Below are 17,215 nucleotides of genomic sequence, written 5' to 3' on the forward strand. Positions count from 1 at the left end.
ATGATCTAGCCATTGGTGTAAGTGGGGTGTTAAAGTCTCCTACTATTATTGTGTTACTGTCAATTTCTCCTTTCGTGTCTGTTAGTGTTTGTCTTATGTATTGAGGTGCTCCTATGTTGAATGCATAGATATTTACAATTGTTATGTCTTCCTCTTGGATTGATCCCTTGATCATTATGTAGTGTCCTTCCTTATCTCTTGTAATCTTCATTTTAAAATCTATTTTGTCTGATATGAGGATTGCTACTCCAGCTTTCTTTTGCTTTCCATTTGCTTGTGGGTTTCTTGTAGACACCATAAATATGGGTCTTGTTTTTGTATCCATTCAGCCTGCCTGTGTCTTTTGGTTGGAGCATTAAATCCATTTACATTTAAAGTAATTACTGATATATATGTTCCTATTGCCATTTTCTTTATTGTTTGGGGTTGAAGAAGATTTATATACATTAAAGATTAACTGCAAGGGAAAAAGAACAGTAGGAAAGGCAAACAAAGGAATAAATGTAGAAAAAATATAATGGTTTTTTAAAAACTTAAAAATATAAAAAAGAGAAAAAAAAGAACACACAGAAGAAGCAAGAAAAAAGGGGGAAAAAAATGGAAAACTCCACAGAACAGCCAAAGCCCAATGCAGAGGCAGAGGTTTATAACAGCAATAAAAAATGTGACTGAGAAAAAATAAAAGCTCAAAAGCTTAATAAGATTTCATACTTCCAGTAAAATCGACAACTACAATGGGGGGGGGAGGGGCGGGAGGAAGTAAAAAAAAAGAAAAAAAGTCCAAAAGAATCTACAGAACAAGTCAAAATATAAGAATAATAAGTGTTTTTCTCAAGTCATTGCTGTCAGTCTTTCCCTCACTGGGAGTCATAGTCCACCTCACCTCCCTAAGATGCCCTTCAACACCGTGCTGATCTCTGGACCTGCTATGTGTGTAGCTCAGATTCTAATCTGGTCCTACTCCTGTGTGTTCTTGTCTCCAGTGTCCATAGCTATCAAAACTAGTGCATTTTCTTTTATAGGAGCTTTCAGTGACATTTTATATATTCCATAGACACAGAGTCTGCCTACTTGATCGTGTGGATTTAATCTGCAGCTTGTACAGTTGGTGGGAAGGTTTTGGGTCTTCTTCCTTAGGCACACTGCCCCTGGGTTTCAATTGTGGTTTTATTTCCACCTCTGCATGTGGGTCATCCACTGGGGTTTGTTCCTGAGGCTGCTTTGGAGGTCTTGGGTTTGTGAGGGCCAGGTGTGGAGATGGTGTAGCTGCTTGACTGCAGGGCTTCTGGCAGCACCAGGTACTCAGGGGTGTTGGTGGCTAGGGCAACAGGAAATATAATGCTCTAAAAGGGTATGGCAACCAGTATTGGCCAATACGCTCCAACATTCTTCCCTGGAGAACTACCATCCCTGACAGAGAAGCCTGGCAGGGCACAGTCTATAGGGTTGCAAAGAGTCTGACACTACTGAAGTGACCCTGTGCGCATAGACACAAGACATTTTTTTTGACTGTGGCAGCTCTTCCCCAATGAGAGTTGAGCGTGAAGGAGGCACAGCTGCTTGGATTGCAGGGACCCTGGTGGTGCCAACTGCACAGGGACACAGACTTATGCTGCAGAAGTTATGACCCTATCAGAGGTTTTTTTTGAGCCTCTTGTGGCTGGCGATCAGAAGGCCTCTTTGGCCAATCTTTCTCCATAGCTCCACCCTTTCAGGCACTTAGAGGGCTCCCTTGTCTGGGGTCCTTCTCTGTTGTTTGGCACATCTGGCACATAGAGGGTCCCCCCCTGGCTGGGGTCCTGTAGATTGGCACATCCATCACTTAAAGGAGCACCCTGGGTGGGGTCCTGCTCTGTAATGCTGTGTGTCAGGCATTTGATGGGCCAGCCTCTCTATTGTTCAGATGCTGATGCTGGTGTGTGGGGAGAGAGAGGCTATGGTGATGGCTCCACCCGCTATGCGTGACTCAGCAGTATCACCTTGCTTCCATGGCTGCCTGGCTTTCCTCCACAGGCATTTCCCACCACAATCTCCTCCCTCACATCCCCTTGATCCAATCCGTCTCTCCACAGTCAACAGCAGCCCTAGCCCTGGGATTGCTCCACAATCCCTGAAATTCAGCTCCAAGCTGCTGCACCTTCCAGGAGACCTGCATCCCTGTCCGGGGTATGTATGGCTGCAGCAAGGACTGTCTGATTCTCATTCCATTTAGGCTGCTACAGATCAGCTGTTTCACTTTCAGCCTTAAATGTTTCTTCCCTGACTCAGACAACTGCCCCAATGTGGGGGTCAGACCCCTGCTTCAGTTCCCCCACCTGCAGAGGGCAGGTCCAGTTCTACTAATGCTCCTGTTTTTCCCCCTAGTTTCTTAGTCCTGTGGAGTTTTGCGAGGTTCTATATATTCTTTTCCTCTGGTCAGGTACTCCTGGCACTCTCAGCTGGTGTTCTGCATGCACTTCTGTGTCTGAAGGTGTATTCCTGATGTATCTGTGGAGAGAGATGTACTCCACGTCTACCTACTCCTCCTCTGTCTTGCTCTCCTGAACTATTTTTTTAAACTGATCTGGGTGCATGATTTAAAATGTTTAGAGAGCAGTTCTCTAAATCACTAATTGCTGTTTATCTAGGAAAAATTAGGCTTAAAGTTGTTGTGTGAAAGGACATTTTGATATGAAGAGAATTAAAACAGGGTGCAGGAACTTGAATTCTCAGTGACCCATTTGAAACTTTAGCTTTTAGCTTTTCCTTCAGACTCCCATTTTTCTTATGCTACATAATCTTCTGTGTTTTTAGTACAGACTTATGCATCAGAACTACTCAAAACAATCCGGAATTATAGTTTTATCATCCTATTTTCTTGAGGCACTGCCTTTTGAAGCACTATTTGACATATAGGTGAATCTGTCTACTATAACATGTTTGTAAAATCTTATATTTTTTTGCCTTATTGTCTTATTTATTTCTCAGAGGTTGGTTTTCTAGGTTTCCAACACTATGAAGCACTTATCAGCTGATTTTCTTCTGCAGTTTTGAGATAATAGATATGATTAGTACATTAACACTTTTGTGTTACTATATCAAGCATATTCTAAAACATAATCTAGGTCATGTATATTAATTTTCCTTTCTCACAAGTGACAAAAGAACTTCTTGAGCCAATTTCATCTAATAGCAGTGCTGTCATACACCTGGTGGCAGCTCCTTGAATTGTAGCAAAGACGTGGAGTAGATGTCTAGCTCACCAAAACAGCGGAGGAAGAAAATTTTTAAAAGGTAGGAAAACAAATGGAAAAATAAGATACACTATAGTTTATATTTACCATTTTTAAATTCAGTGACTTTTTATTCAAGCTATAAGAGTAACTCTGAAAATAAGTTGGCTCAAACTGCATCAAAACCACAATTAATATTTGCAAATTGTTTAGAATTATTTTATAAACTAGAAATATAGGGGAAATTGACATTAAAAGAAAATAGCACGATACTAGCAGTGAATATTTCATCTAGATTTATTTTAAATTACAATTGGAGTCTTTTCAAGGAGTACACAAGATTCAAGAATATGTTTTAATCTCTGTGACTAAATACAACTTCTAGACTGTGAAATGACTGAGAAATTTGAAAAGTCCCATACAATTTTTCATTAGCTATAATGAGAGATTTTTATTATCTTCTTGAATTCATCAAACCTGGCTTTAAAATCGCATGTCATTTTGAGAGTAATCTCAGCTCGAATAGGACCAGAGAATGTGTGTGCTATGCACTGGAAGACAGTAGAATTGCTAGTTAGCAAGGAATAAGAGGGGCAAGAGAAACATATATGTATGGAGAAGGGACAGTTCAGGGAGGTGAGATGTGTCTCAAGAGAAAGAGCAAACTCAGGGATAGTCTGTACTAAGGCTGTGCATGCCACTGAGTTGAGGAGTGTTTATGAAATGGTGGGGGAGGGTGGTGAGGGGAGGGTGTTTGGTGAGAAGCAGATACTCAGGAAGGACAACATCTCCTCAAATGCCTTAGGAGATGAGATAAAATAGCTTAGATTGGCAGATAGAAACAAGAGTACAAAATCAAGAGAGGACAGTGTAAACCCACAGATGAAGATAATGGAAATCTCAAACAAGAACAAATTATTAAAAGCAGGAAACACGGACTTCCCTGGTGGTACAGTGGATAAGAATCCGCCTGCCAATGCAGGGCACAGGGGTTTGATCCCTGGTCAGGGAAAATCTCACATGCCCCAGAGAACCTAAGCCCATGTGCCACAACTATACAGCCTTCACTCTAGAACACCTAACCTGCATACTTGCAGCTGAGCCTGAGGGACTAGAGCCTGTGCTCCACAAGAGGATCCACTGCAATGAGAAGCACCACAACTAGAGAGTAACCCCCACTCTCCTCAACTAGAGAAAAGCCTGTGCAGCAATGAAGACCCAGCACAGCCATAAATAAATAAATAATTAAGCAGAAAACACTAAGGATTTACACTAAGTCAATTGAATGTAAGTGATAAGTGAGATGTATTAATACCTGTAATTTGACTATTCTGTAAATAGTTTGCATCCTGAGAGCTCCTCCTCCTTTAGTAAAATATGTCATAAATATTTAGTTAGACATAATCTAAAAACCACTGCTGCTTTCGAACTGTGGTGCTGGAGAAGACTCTTGAGGGTCCATTGGACAACAAAGAGATCAAGCCAGTCAATCCTAAAGGACATCAACCCTGAGTATTCATTGGAAGAACTGATGCTGAAGCTAAAGCTCCTATACTTTGGCTATCTGGTGGGAAGGGCTGACTCATTGGAAAAGACCCTGATGCTGGGAAAGGTTGAGGACGGGAGGAGAAGGGCGTGACAGAGAATGGGATAGTTGGATGGCATCATCGACTCAATGGACATGAGTTTGAGCAAACTCCTGGAGATGGTGAAGGACAGGGAAGCCTGGTGTGCTGGAGTTCATGGGGTCGCAAAGAGTCAGACACGACTTAGCAACTGAAAACAAAACAAAACAAAACACTGTGGTGGGCACTGTGAAGTTTCAACTGAGAAATGTAAGAAATGGTACCTACTCTTCAGATGGTAGAAACAGAAAAGCAGATACTATTAATCATTCTCTCTGTATATAGTGTGTTCTTTAATTTTGTAGGAAATATAACTAGTTTACTGATCATGATCACTCTGATCTTGGTGGGTTACAATTATAGAAATTTTGTTATCTCTCATCATTGTTCCCAATTGTACTACTTCTGATATTGCTTCCATAGTAGGTGACAAATACCTTAAAACTATCTTGACAAGATGCTGTAGCTTTCCGATCACTACCCAATTTCAGTAATTTTCATAAGTCATCTAACTTTACTCCAATATTGACTCTCATATTGGATTCAATGCTTTCCTCAAAGTGATATCAGGAGACATCTCTCCACCACTGACAGGAAACTGGACTTCTTCCTCCTCAAGCAAAACTTCTTTAAGATTGAGAGATGGAAAAATAAGAGAGATTGCATGGATCATCTCCCATAACAAGTTTTCTATCAGTTGCTGGTGACTTTTGCTAATCCATCATTGATGGAGTAACAGGATTTTCTAGACTCTGTTACAGTAATAAACAACTCCAAAATCTCAGTGTCTTGTGAAGAAAAAAAAAAAAGCTTTTTCATTAATCTTACAAAGTCTTCAGGAATCTAGGTGACACTTCAGTTCATATTCCTCCATACGTTGGCTCAGTATTCTAGGATGTGTCTATCAATATGTTATGTCAATAATAAATGCTTCCACAGGTACTGCAGTGGGCAAAAGTAGGCTGTAGCACCAAACACTGGCAATTATATCCTTCAGTATAGAAGAGATGCATGCAATTTCTGCCCACATTTCATTTCACATTGTGTGTGAAATTAAAACTAGCCACATCACACCACTGTGTGATGTGGCCAGTTCACACCACAGGGCCACATCACACAATGTCAATGCACAACTGTTTCATGTGTCCAGAGGTCAAAGTGAAGTGAAAGGTGCTCAGTTGTGTCCGACTCTTTGTGACTCTATGGACTATACAGTCCATGGAATTCTCCAGGCCAGAATACAAGAGTGGGTAGCCTTTCCCTCCTCCAGGGGATCTTCCCAACCCAGGGATCGAACCAAGGTCTCCCACATTGCAGGCAGATTCTTTACCTGCTGTGCTACTAGGGAAGCCCAAGAAATCAAAAGGTTTTCAATACTGACAAATAATGGTAATGCCCAACACAGACATTTTTGGTTTTTTCTTTTGGCTTTGTGGAGGGTGGGGCAGTGTACAGAGTACAGTGTAATCTCTCTGAGCCTTCTATCTGGCTGATGAAATGTTGTAGAGCCACAGCCCAAGAACTTCTCTGGTTCAGATATTTCCTCATTTTTTGGCTGCCTAGGTAGCCCCACTGTATTTGTCTCTTCTGTACAATATAATCCTTTGTGTAGATTCAAGGAAACAGCTGAGGCCCTTTTCTGTACACCCCAGTACTGTGGAGTACTGGTTACTATTCTGTTTGAGGACTCTCCCCTTCCTACCAAGAACACTACAGGGCATCCCCTCTTTGTTCTGGCTGTACTGACAAAACTCCTGTAATATTTGCCATGTGTATGTCTATCAAAGGACTCATATACAAATTATATGGGCTTCCCTGGTGGTTCAGTAGGTAAAGAATCTGCCTGCAATGCAAGAGACACAGGTTTGACCCCCGGGTCAGCGAGATCCCCTGGAGAAGGAAATGGCAAGCCACTACATTATTCTTACCCAGAGAATCCCATGTACAGAGGAGACTGGTAGCCTAGAGTCCATGGGGTCGCAAGAGTGAGAAACAACTTAGCAACTGAACCATACCACCCACAAACAGATTATATAAGGAACTACTACAAGTCAATAAAGAAAAAGGACAGACAACCTGACAGAAAAATGGGCAAAAGACTTGTACAGGACATTTCTAAATAATCAATAAATACGTTAAAATGTCACCCTGGAAATGTTAATTAAAACTACAATGTGATACCATTATATACCCACCAGAATACCGAAATTGGAAAACATCATACATTGACCTGTATATAGTTTCTTTGGCAAACTGCTTGTTAATTGTAATAATTCTTTATGTCTTTTGGGGTTATCTATGTACCCAGTTATGCTGCCTATAAATAATGACATTATGCTTCATGTGTTTTGAAGCTCTGTTATTTGATGTATAAATATTTATGATTATTTATTGTATTCTCTTGATGAATTTACTATTTCTCTATCATGAGATGGCCCTTCCCTTTTTAGGGTTAATTTATTTAATTTCACTGGAGGCTAATTACTTTACAATATTGTACTGGTTTTTGCCATACATTGACAGGAGTCAGCCATGGGTGTACATGTGTTTCCCATCCTGAATCCCCCACCCACCTCCCTCCCCAACCTATCCCTCTGGGTCATCCCAGAGCACGAGCCCTGAGCACCCCATCTCATGCGTCAAACCTAGACTGGTGATCTATTTCACATATGATAATATACATGTTTCAACGCTATTCTCTCAAATCATCCAACCCTCAACTTCTCCCACAGAGTCCAAAAGTCTGTTCTTTACATCTGTGTCTCTTTTGCTGTCTCACATATAGGGTCATCATTACCATCTTTCTAAATTCCATATGTATGCGTTAGTATACTGTATTGGTGTTTTTCTTTCTGACTTACTTCACTCTGTATAATAGGCTCCAGTTTCATCCACCTCCTTAGAACTTATTCAGTTGTGTTCTTTTAAATAGCTGAGTAAGATGACACCACCCTTATGACAGAAAGTGAAGAGGAACTAAAAAGCCTCTTGATGAAAGTGAAAGAGGAGAGCGAAAAAATTGGCTTAAAGCTCAACATTCAGAAAACTAAGATCATGGCATCCAGTCCCATCACTTCATGGGAAATAGATGGGGAAACAGTGGAAACAGTGTCAGACTTTATTTTGGGGGGCTCCAAAATCACTGCAGATGGTGATTGTAGCCATGAAATTAAAAGACGCTTACTCCTTGGAAGGAAAGTTATGACCAACCTGGTATAGTAAAAAGCAGAGACATTACTTTGCCAACAAAGGTCCATCTAGTCAAGGCTATGGTTTTTCCAGTGGTCATGTATGGATGTGAGAATTGGACTGTGAAGAAAGCTGAGTGCCGAAGAATTGATGCTTTTGAATTGTGGTGTTGGAGAAGATTCTTGAGAGTCCCATGGACTGCAAGGAGATCCAAACAGTCCATTCTAAAGGAGATCAGTCCTGGGATTTCTTTGGAAGGAAAGATGCTAAAGCTGAAACTCCAGTACTTTGGCCACCTCATGCGAAGAGTTGACTCATTGGAAAAGACTCTGATGCTGGGAGGGATTGGGGGCAGGAGGAGAAGGGGACGACCGAGGATGAGATGGCTGGATGGCATCATCGACTTGATGGACATGAGTCTGAGTGAACTCCGGGAGTTGGTGATGGAGACGGAGGCCTGGCATGCTGCGATTCATGGGGTCGCAAAGAGTCGGACACGACTGAGTGACTGAACTGAACTGAACTGAATTGAATATTCCATTGGGTGTATGTACCACAGTTTTCTTATCTATTTGTTTGCTGATGGACATCTAGGTTGCTTCCATGTCCTGGCAATTGTAAACAGTGCTGCAAAAAATATTGGGGTACATGTGCCTCTTTCAATTCTGGTTTCCTTGGTGTATATGCCCAGCAGTGAGATTACTGGGTCATATGGAAGGTCTCTTTCCAGTTTTTAAAGGAATCTCCACACTGTTTTCCATAGTGGCTGTACTAGCTTGCATTCCCACCAACAGTTAAGAGGGTTCCCTTTACTCCACACCCTCTCCAGCATTTATTGTTTGTAGAATATTTAATAGCAGCCATTCCAACCGGCATGAGATGGCACCTCATTGTGGTTTCAATGTGCATTTCTCTGATAATGACTGATGTTGAGCATCTTTTCATATGTTTGTTAGCCATCTGTATGTCTTTGGATAAATGTCTGTTTAGTTCTTTGGCCCATTTTTTGATTGGGTCATTTATTTTTCTGGAATTGAGCTGCAGGGGCTGCTTGTATATTTTTGAGATTAATTGTCAGTTGCTTCGTTTGCTATTATTTTCTCCCATTCTGAAGGCTGTATTTTCACCTTGCTTATAGTTTCCTTCTTTGTGCAAAAGCTTTTTAAATTAGGTCTCATTTGTTTACTTTTGCTTTTATTTCCATTACTTTGGGAGGTGGGTCATAAAGGATCCTGCTGTGATTTATGTCAGAGAGTGTCTTGCCTATGTTTTTCTCTAGGAGTTTTATAGTTTCTGGTCTTACATTTAGATCTCTTATCCATTTTGAGTTTATTTTTGTGTATGGTATTAGAAAGTGTTCTAGTTTCATTCTTTTACAAGTGGTTGACCAGTTTTCCCAGCACCACATGTTAAAGAGATTGTCTTTTCTCCATTGTATATTCTTGCCTCCTTTGTTAAAGATAAGGTGTTCATAGGTGTGAGGATTTATCTCTGGGCTTTCTATTTGGTTCCATTGATCTATATTTCTGTCTTTGTGCCAGGACCATACTGTCTTAATGACTGTAGCTTTGTAGTATAGTCTAAAGAAATAACCCTTCTTTTATCTCTGCAAGTATTCTTACTCTGAAAAAATCATATACATATGGCAGACATTTCTAGTAGAGATGCAGGCAACAATAGCTATGTCTCCATATACTACTCACACTCCAAGAGGTGCATGCCAAGCTCTCCCATAAGGCTCACTACTCATCCACTACACTCCTACAACAGTGTGACAAGCAGGCTGTAACCAGCATTATGCCAAGGAGTAAGATAATTATCTCCTATACCTTCAGGTGTAGGAAAGAGAAAAGCTGCTATATCTTGACATTAAGTGCCAAGTCGCTTCAGTCATGTCCAACTCTTTGCGACACCATGGACTGTAGCACACCAAGTTTCTCTGTCCATGGGATTCTCCAGGCAAGAATATTCGAGTGGGTTGCCATTTCCTTCTCCAACAGATCTTCCTGACCTAGAGATTGAACCTACATCTCTTATTGGCAGGTGGATTCTTTACTGCTGAGCCATTGGGGAAACCCATTTGCTGTTAAGGTGCTTACTAAATGCTGACTTATCTTACCTCTCTTTAGTCTTTTCCTCTTATAGACTTTGCCATTGGCCTCTCGAGATACTTTAGGCTAACAGAGTCAGTTCAGCAGCTTTTTTTTTTTTAATAACCGTAAGAGATATCTGACCCCAATTATGGATTTGGTCTTGGAAAATGAAAAGGGAAAGTGCTAGTCACTCAGTTGTGTCCAACTATTTCCAACCCCATGGAATGTAGCCAGACTCCTGTCTATGGAATTCTTCAGGCAAGTATACTGAAGTGGGTAGCCATTCCTTTCTCCAAGGAATCTCCCTGACCCAAGGATTGAATCCAAGTCTCCTGAATTGCAGGCAGATTCTTTGCCATCTGAGCCACCTTGGAGGCCCTCCTTAAAATGTCAAGTGTTTAACTGTCCTTTGTTCTCAGGTTTGGGCTGCAGATACTTATTCAAAGGCAAAAAGAAAAGTCACCTTTATTTGGTCAGTAGTCTTTGTTTATATTTTGTTTGCATAATCCTTAAGAGAAATTTGAAAAAAAAAAGGTAGGTATTCCTACACATTTTTAAGTTGATATCTAAATATTTCCCCAAGTTTAAAAAATTACAAAGGATTCTGTTTCTGGCATATTGTAAATGTTGATTTTAAAATTTTAGAGTTTATGTGTGGAATTGAAAATTTGATTAGATGGACCTTTGTTGGCAAAGTAATGTCTCTGCTTTTTATTGCTATCTAGGTTGGTCATAGCTTTTTTTTACAAGGAGCAAGCGTCTTTAAATTTCATGGCTGCAGTCACCATCCACAGTGATTTTGGAGCCCAGGAAAATAGAGAAAAAGAGAAAAGGGGGGAGAAGTGGGGAGGGGTAAATTGGGAGATTGGGATGAACATATGCACACTGCTATGTATAAAACTGATGACTAGTGAGGACCTACTGTATAGCACAGGGAATGCTACCTAATATTCTGTGATGTCCTGTGTGGGAAAAGAATCTAAAAAAGACGGGATGTGTGTGTGTGTGTGTGTGTGTGTGTGTGTGTGTGTGTGTGTGTATAACTGATTCACTTTGCTGTACACCTGAAACTAATACAATGTTGTAAATCATCTATACTACAATATAAATTAAAAATGAAGTTATTTGTTATTCAGTTGCTCAGTCATGTCCAACTCTTTGTGACCCCTTGGACTACAGCATGCCAGGCTTCCATCCTTCACCATCTCCTCGAGTTTGCTCAAACTCATGCCCATTGAGTTGGTGATGACGTCCAATCATCTCATCCTCTCTCATCCCCTTCTCTTGCCTTCAATCTTTCCCAGCATCAGGGTCTTCTCCAATGAGTCAGCTCTTTGCATCAGGTGGCCACAGTACTGGAGTTTCAGCTTCAGCATCAGTCCTTCCAATGAACACCCAGGACTGATCTCCTTTAGGATTGACTGGTCTGATCTCTTTTCAGTCCAAGTGACTCTCAAGAGTCTTCTCCAACACCACAGTTCAAAAGCATCAAATCTTTGGCACTAAGATTTCTTTATAGTCCAACTCTCACATCCATACACGAGTACTGGAAAAAACATAGCTTTGACTAGATGGACCTTTGTCAGCAAAGTGATGTCTCTGCTTTTTAATACACTGTCTAGATTTAAGTTATTACAAAAGAATAAAAAGATAAAATTTTAGAGGAAAAATTTCAAGCCTACATAAATAAGATGATGCACTCCCTATGCCCATCACCAATATTCAACAATCTTTAATATTCCCTCACTTGCTTTATCTATTCTTTTTTTGTTATTATTATTATTGCTGCTGAAGTATTTTAAATACATATTATTACCCATATCATAATATACTCTATCTTGATGATGTGTTTCTAAACATCTGAACTTTTTATAAGAGAACTATATATAATTGTATGAGATTTTTATGAGATATAATTCTTATGAGATATAGTTTATATAAGAGATAACAATTTTATAATTTTATGAGAAATATATAATTCTTATAAAGTTTATGAGAGGTATATATAATTTTTTAAAATTTTGCATAATTTTTATGTCTCATAACAAACAAGCCAATAATAGTTCTGTGATAATCTGTTTCAGATCTCATTTGATATGTGTGGTAGTCAGCCTCCAAGATGACACCACATGCTCCTCACTTTCTGATATGCAAACTCTTAGACAGTACCTTCCCATACTGTACCAAAGTTAGCCTATGTGACCAATAGCATACAGTAGAAATGTTGATATGTCATTTCTGAGATTAGGTTTAAAAAAAACTGTGGCTTCCATCTTGTGTACTTTCTCCCAATAGGGTCACTTATTCTGGGGGAAAAAAAAAAAAAACTGCCATGCTGTGAACTGGCCTATGGAGAGGCCCACATAATGAGGAACTGAAGCCTCTGGCCAACAGTCAGAAAGGAGCAGAAACCTGCCAACAACCATGTGAGTGAGTTTGGAAGCAGATTTTCCAACCCCAGCCAAGCTCTGTAATGACTGTAGCTCTGGCCAAAAGCTTGACTACAACCTCATGATAGACCTTGAGCCAGAAACACTCAGTTAAGCTGATCCAAGAATCCAACCACTCAGAAACTGTAATGTAACAAATGTTTGCTGTTTTAACTTTCTAAATTTTAGAGTAATTTTTAAATAGCAGTAGAAAGCTAGTATACTATATAACACTGTTTCCCAAATTTAGTGGCTTAAAACAACAAGGTTTTATCTACTATTTTTATGATGGTGAAGTGACTGGTTTTTCTGCTGATCTTCCCTGGACTCACTCATGTGGCTGCATTCAGCTGACAGGTTGTCAGGGGTCTTGATTCATTTGAAACATCTGGGATGGCTGGACCTTTCTCTTCACATGGACATTAATCTGGTCTTTCTCAACAGTATCTCAATTTCAGGACAGCATTTTAAGTGATTGAAGGCAGAATTTTCAAGGCTTTCTTTTTAGGATTAGTCTCTGGAAAACACATGATGCTACTTTTATCATATTCCACTGGGCAAAATAATAGGGAAGGTCCAATTCATGGAATGGGGGAAAATATGCCACCTTTTGAAAGTGGGAGCTGTAATGTATTGTGGCCATCCTTTCCAATCTAGCATAGTTTCTTCTAGGCACAATTATTTATACTCCTCCCTTGTATCGAATAGTTTATCCCTTCACCCAAAATTCAAATCCCATTATGATATTTGGCTCAGGCTCAAAATTTTAACCTCATTATCTAAATCTAAATCTAATCTAAATATAGAGCAGACTCATTAGATAAAATTCATCTCTAGGCTTCCCAGGTGGTGCTAGTGATAAAGAACCCGCCTGCCAATGCAGGAGACACAGCAGATGCAGGTTCAATCTCTGGGTCAGGCAGATCCTCTGGAGAAGGGCATGGCAACCCACTCCAGTATTCTTGCCTGGAGAATACCATAGACAGAGAAGCCTGGCTGACTATGGTCCATAGGGTCACAAAGAGTCAGAAACACTGAAGTGATTTAGTACACATGCATGCAGTACATCTCTGGAGGTGGAGATCTTCTTGATTTTGAGACCTATCAAGTAACAGAGATATTATCTGCCTCCCTCAGATATACATGCAGGCTTCCTAAGTGGCTCAGTGGTAAAAAAAAAAAAAAAAAATCGACCTGTCAATGTAGGAGACATGGGTTTGATTCCTGAGTCTGGAAGATCCTCTGGAGAAGGAAATGACAACCCTCTCTATTATTCTTGCCTGGAAAATCCCATGGATAGAGGAACCTGGTGAGCTATAGTCCATGGGGTGGCAAAGAGTTGAACACAACTGAGTGACTGAGCACACACACATAAGAGACAAGGATAAGATTACTATGATGGGTGCTTCCATTCAAAAAAGGAATAAGGTAAGGTAAGCAAAACAGATAAACATTTAGCTAATCTTCAGTTCAGTTCAGTCGCTCAGTCATGTCTGAATATTTGTGATCCCATGGAATGCAGCATTCCAGGCTTCCCTGTCCATCACCAATTCCCGGAGCTTACTCAAACTCATGTCCATCGAGTCAGTCATGCCATCCAATCTTCTCATCTCCTGTTGACCCCTTCTCTTCCACCTTCAATCTTTCCCAGCATCAGGGTCTTTCCAATGAGTCAGCTCTTCTCATCAGGTGGCCAAAGTATTGGAGTTTCAGCTTCAGCATCAATCCTTCCAAAGAATATTTAGGACTGATTTCCTTTAGGATAGACTGGTTGGATCTCCTTGCAGTCCAAGGGACTCTCAAGAGTTTTCTCCAACATCACAGCTCAAAAGCATCAGTTTTGGAGGCAGTCCTAAGATGGCAGAGGAATAGTACAGGGAGACCACTTTCTCCCCCAGCAGTTCATCGAAAGAACATTTGAACGCTGAGTAAATTCCACAAAACAACTTCTGAATCCTGGCAGAGGACATCAGGCACCCAGAAAGGCAGCCCATTGTCTTTGATAGGAGGTAGGACAAAATATAAAAGATAAAACAAGAGACAAAAGAGGTGGGGATGGAGATCTGTCCCGGGAAGAGAGTCTTAAAAGAGACGTTTCCAAATACCAGGAAACACTCTCACCACCAGGTCTGTGGGGAGTTTTGGAATCTCAGAGGGCAACATAACTGGGAGGAAAAATAAATAAATCAAATCCACAGGTTATGTGCTTAACGGAAACTCCCACCCCTTGCATCTGCCACCAGCAAGCAGGGGCTGAACAGGGAGGCACGGGCTGCATTGCTTAGGGTAAGGACCAGGCTTGAATGCCTTGAGGGCAATCTGAGGGAACTAACGTGAGATAGCAACCCAAACTGTGGGATACCCAGAGAAAGACACACACACACAGAGAGAGAGAGAGAGAGAGAGAGAGAGAGAGAGAGAGAGAGAGAACTATCCTGTGAAAAGCCCTAACCTAAGGCATCTACCTAAAGAAACAAAATACCTATTTATAGAAAACTATAAAACACTGATGAAAAATCAAAGAGGACACAAATAGATGGAGAAATATACCATGTGCATGGATCAGAAGAATCAATATAGTGAATATAAGCATACTACCCAAAGCAATCTATAGATTCAATGTGATCCCTATCAAGCTACCAATGGTATTTTTCACAGAACTAGAACAAATAATTTCACAGTTTGTATGGAAATACAAAAAAACCTTGAATAGCCAAAACAATCTTGAGAAAGAAGAATGGAACTGGAGGAATCAACCTGCCTGACTTCAGGCTATACTACAAAGCTACAGTCATTAAGACAGTATGGTCCTGGCACAAAGACAGAAATATAGATCAATGGAACCAAATAGAAAGCCCAGAGATAAATCCACACATCTATGGACACCTTATCTTTGACAAAGGAGGCAAGAATATACAATGGAGAAAAGACAATCTCTTTAACAAGTGGTTCTGGGAAAACTGGTCAACCACTTGTTAAAGAATGAAACTAGAACACTTTCTAACACCATACACAAAAATAAACTCAAAATGGATTAAAGATCTAAACATAAGACCAGAAACTATAAAACTCTTAGAGGAAAACTTAGGCAAAACACTCTCCAACATAAATCACAGCAGGATCATCTATGACCTACCTCCCAGAGTAACGGAAATAAAAGCAAAAATAAACAAATGGGACCTAATTAAACTTAAAAGCTTCTGCACAACGAAGGAAACTAAGCAAGGTGAAAAGACAGACTTCAGAATGGGAGAAAATAATAGCAAATGAAGCAACTGACAATTAATCTCAAAAATATACAATATACTCTGCAGCTCAATTCCAGAAAAATAAATGACTCAATCAAAAAGTGGGCCAAATAACTAAACAGACATTTCTCCAAAGACATACAGATAGCTAACAAACACATGAAAAAAGATGCTCAACATCAGTCATTATCAGAGAAATGCAAATCAAAACCACAAAGAGGTACCATCTCACACTGGTCAGAATGGCTGCTATCCAAAAGTTTCCAAACAATAAATGCTGGAGAGGGTGTGGAGTAAGGGAACTCTCTTACCCTGTTGGTGAGAATGCAAGTTAGTACAGCCACTATAGAGAACAGTGTGGAGTTTCCTTAAAACCTGGAAATAGAACTGCCATATGACCCAGCAATCCCACTGCTGGGCATACACACCGAGGAAACCAGAATTGAAAGAGACACGTGTACCCCAATGTACATCGCAGCACTGTTTATAATAGCCAGGACATGGAAGCAAGCTAGATATCCATCAGCAGATGAATGGATAAGAAAGCTGTGGTACATATACACAATGGAGTTTTACTCAGCCATTAAAAAGAATACATTTGAATCAGTTCTAATGAGGTGGATGAAACTGGAGCCTATTATACAGAGTAAAGTAAGTCAGAAAGAAAAACACGAATGCAAAAAAATAATAATAAATAAATAAATAGATAAAAAGAAAAACACCAATACAGTATACAAAGGCATACGTATGGAATTTAGAAAGATGGTAACGATAACCTTATAATGCAAAACAGCAAAAGAGACACAGATATAATATAGAACAGTCTTTTGGACTCTGTGGGAGAGGGCGAGGGTGGAATGGTTTGGGAGAATGGCATTGAAACATGCATATTATCTTATGTGAAACAGATCGCCAGTCCAGGTTCAATGCATGAGACAGGGTGCTCGGGGCTGGTGCACTGGATTGACCTAGAGGGATGGGATGGGTAGGGAGGTGGGAGAGGGGTTCAGTATGGGGAACACATGTACACCCGTGGTGGATTCATGTCAGTGTATGGCAAAGCACTACATTATTGTAAAGTAAGTAGCCTCCAATTGAATAAATTTATATTAAAAAATAAATAAACAACGTTTGCAGGGAAAACTCTTCCTCAACCAGCAGGAGGCAAAAAGTACTTTTCAAGAGTTCTTGGAATCCTAAAGCAAGGATTTTTATGCTACAGAAATAAGCCAACTTATTTCTCATGGCAAAAAAAATGTGTTGATTGTAAGGGTTCCTATTGTGATTAATAAAGATGTGTCTGAACCTAGCTATAATGATTTAAAATTCACAGTCTGAAACTGCAATTACTTTTTCACCAACCTAAAATTAATATATAGAAAACACTAAAGATTCCACAAAAAAACTGTTGGAATTAAT

This window comes from Budorcas taxicolor, chromosome X, assembly GCF_023091745.1.
Source record: "Budorcas taxicolor isolate Tak-1 chromosome X, Takin1.1, whole genome shotgun sequence".
NCBI lineage: Eukaryota > Metazoa > Chordata > Mammalia > Artiodactyla > Bovidae > Budorcas > Budorcas taxicolor.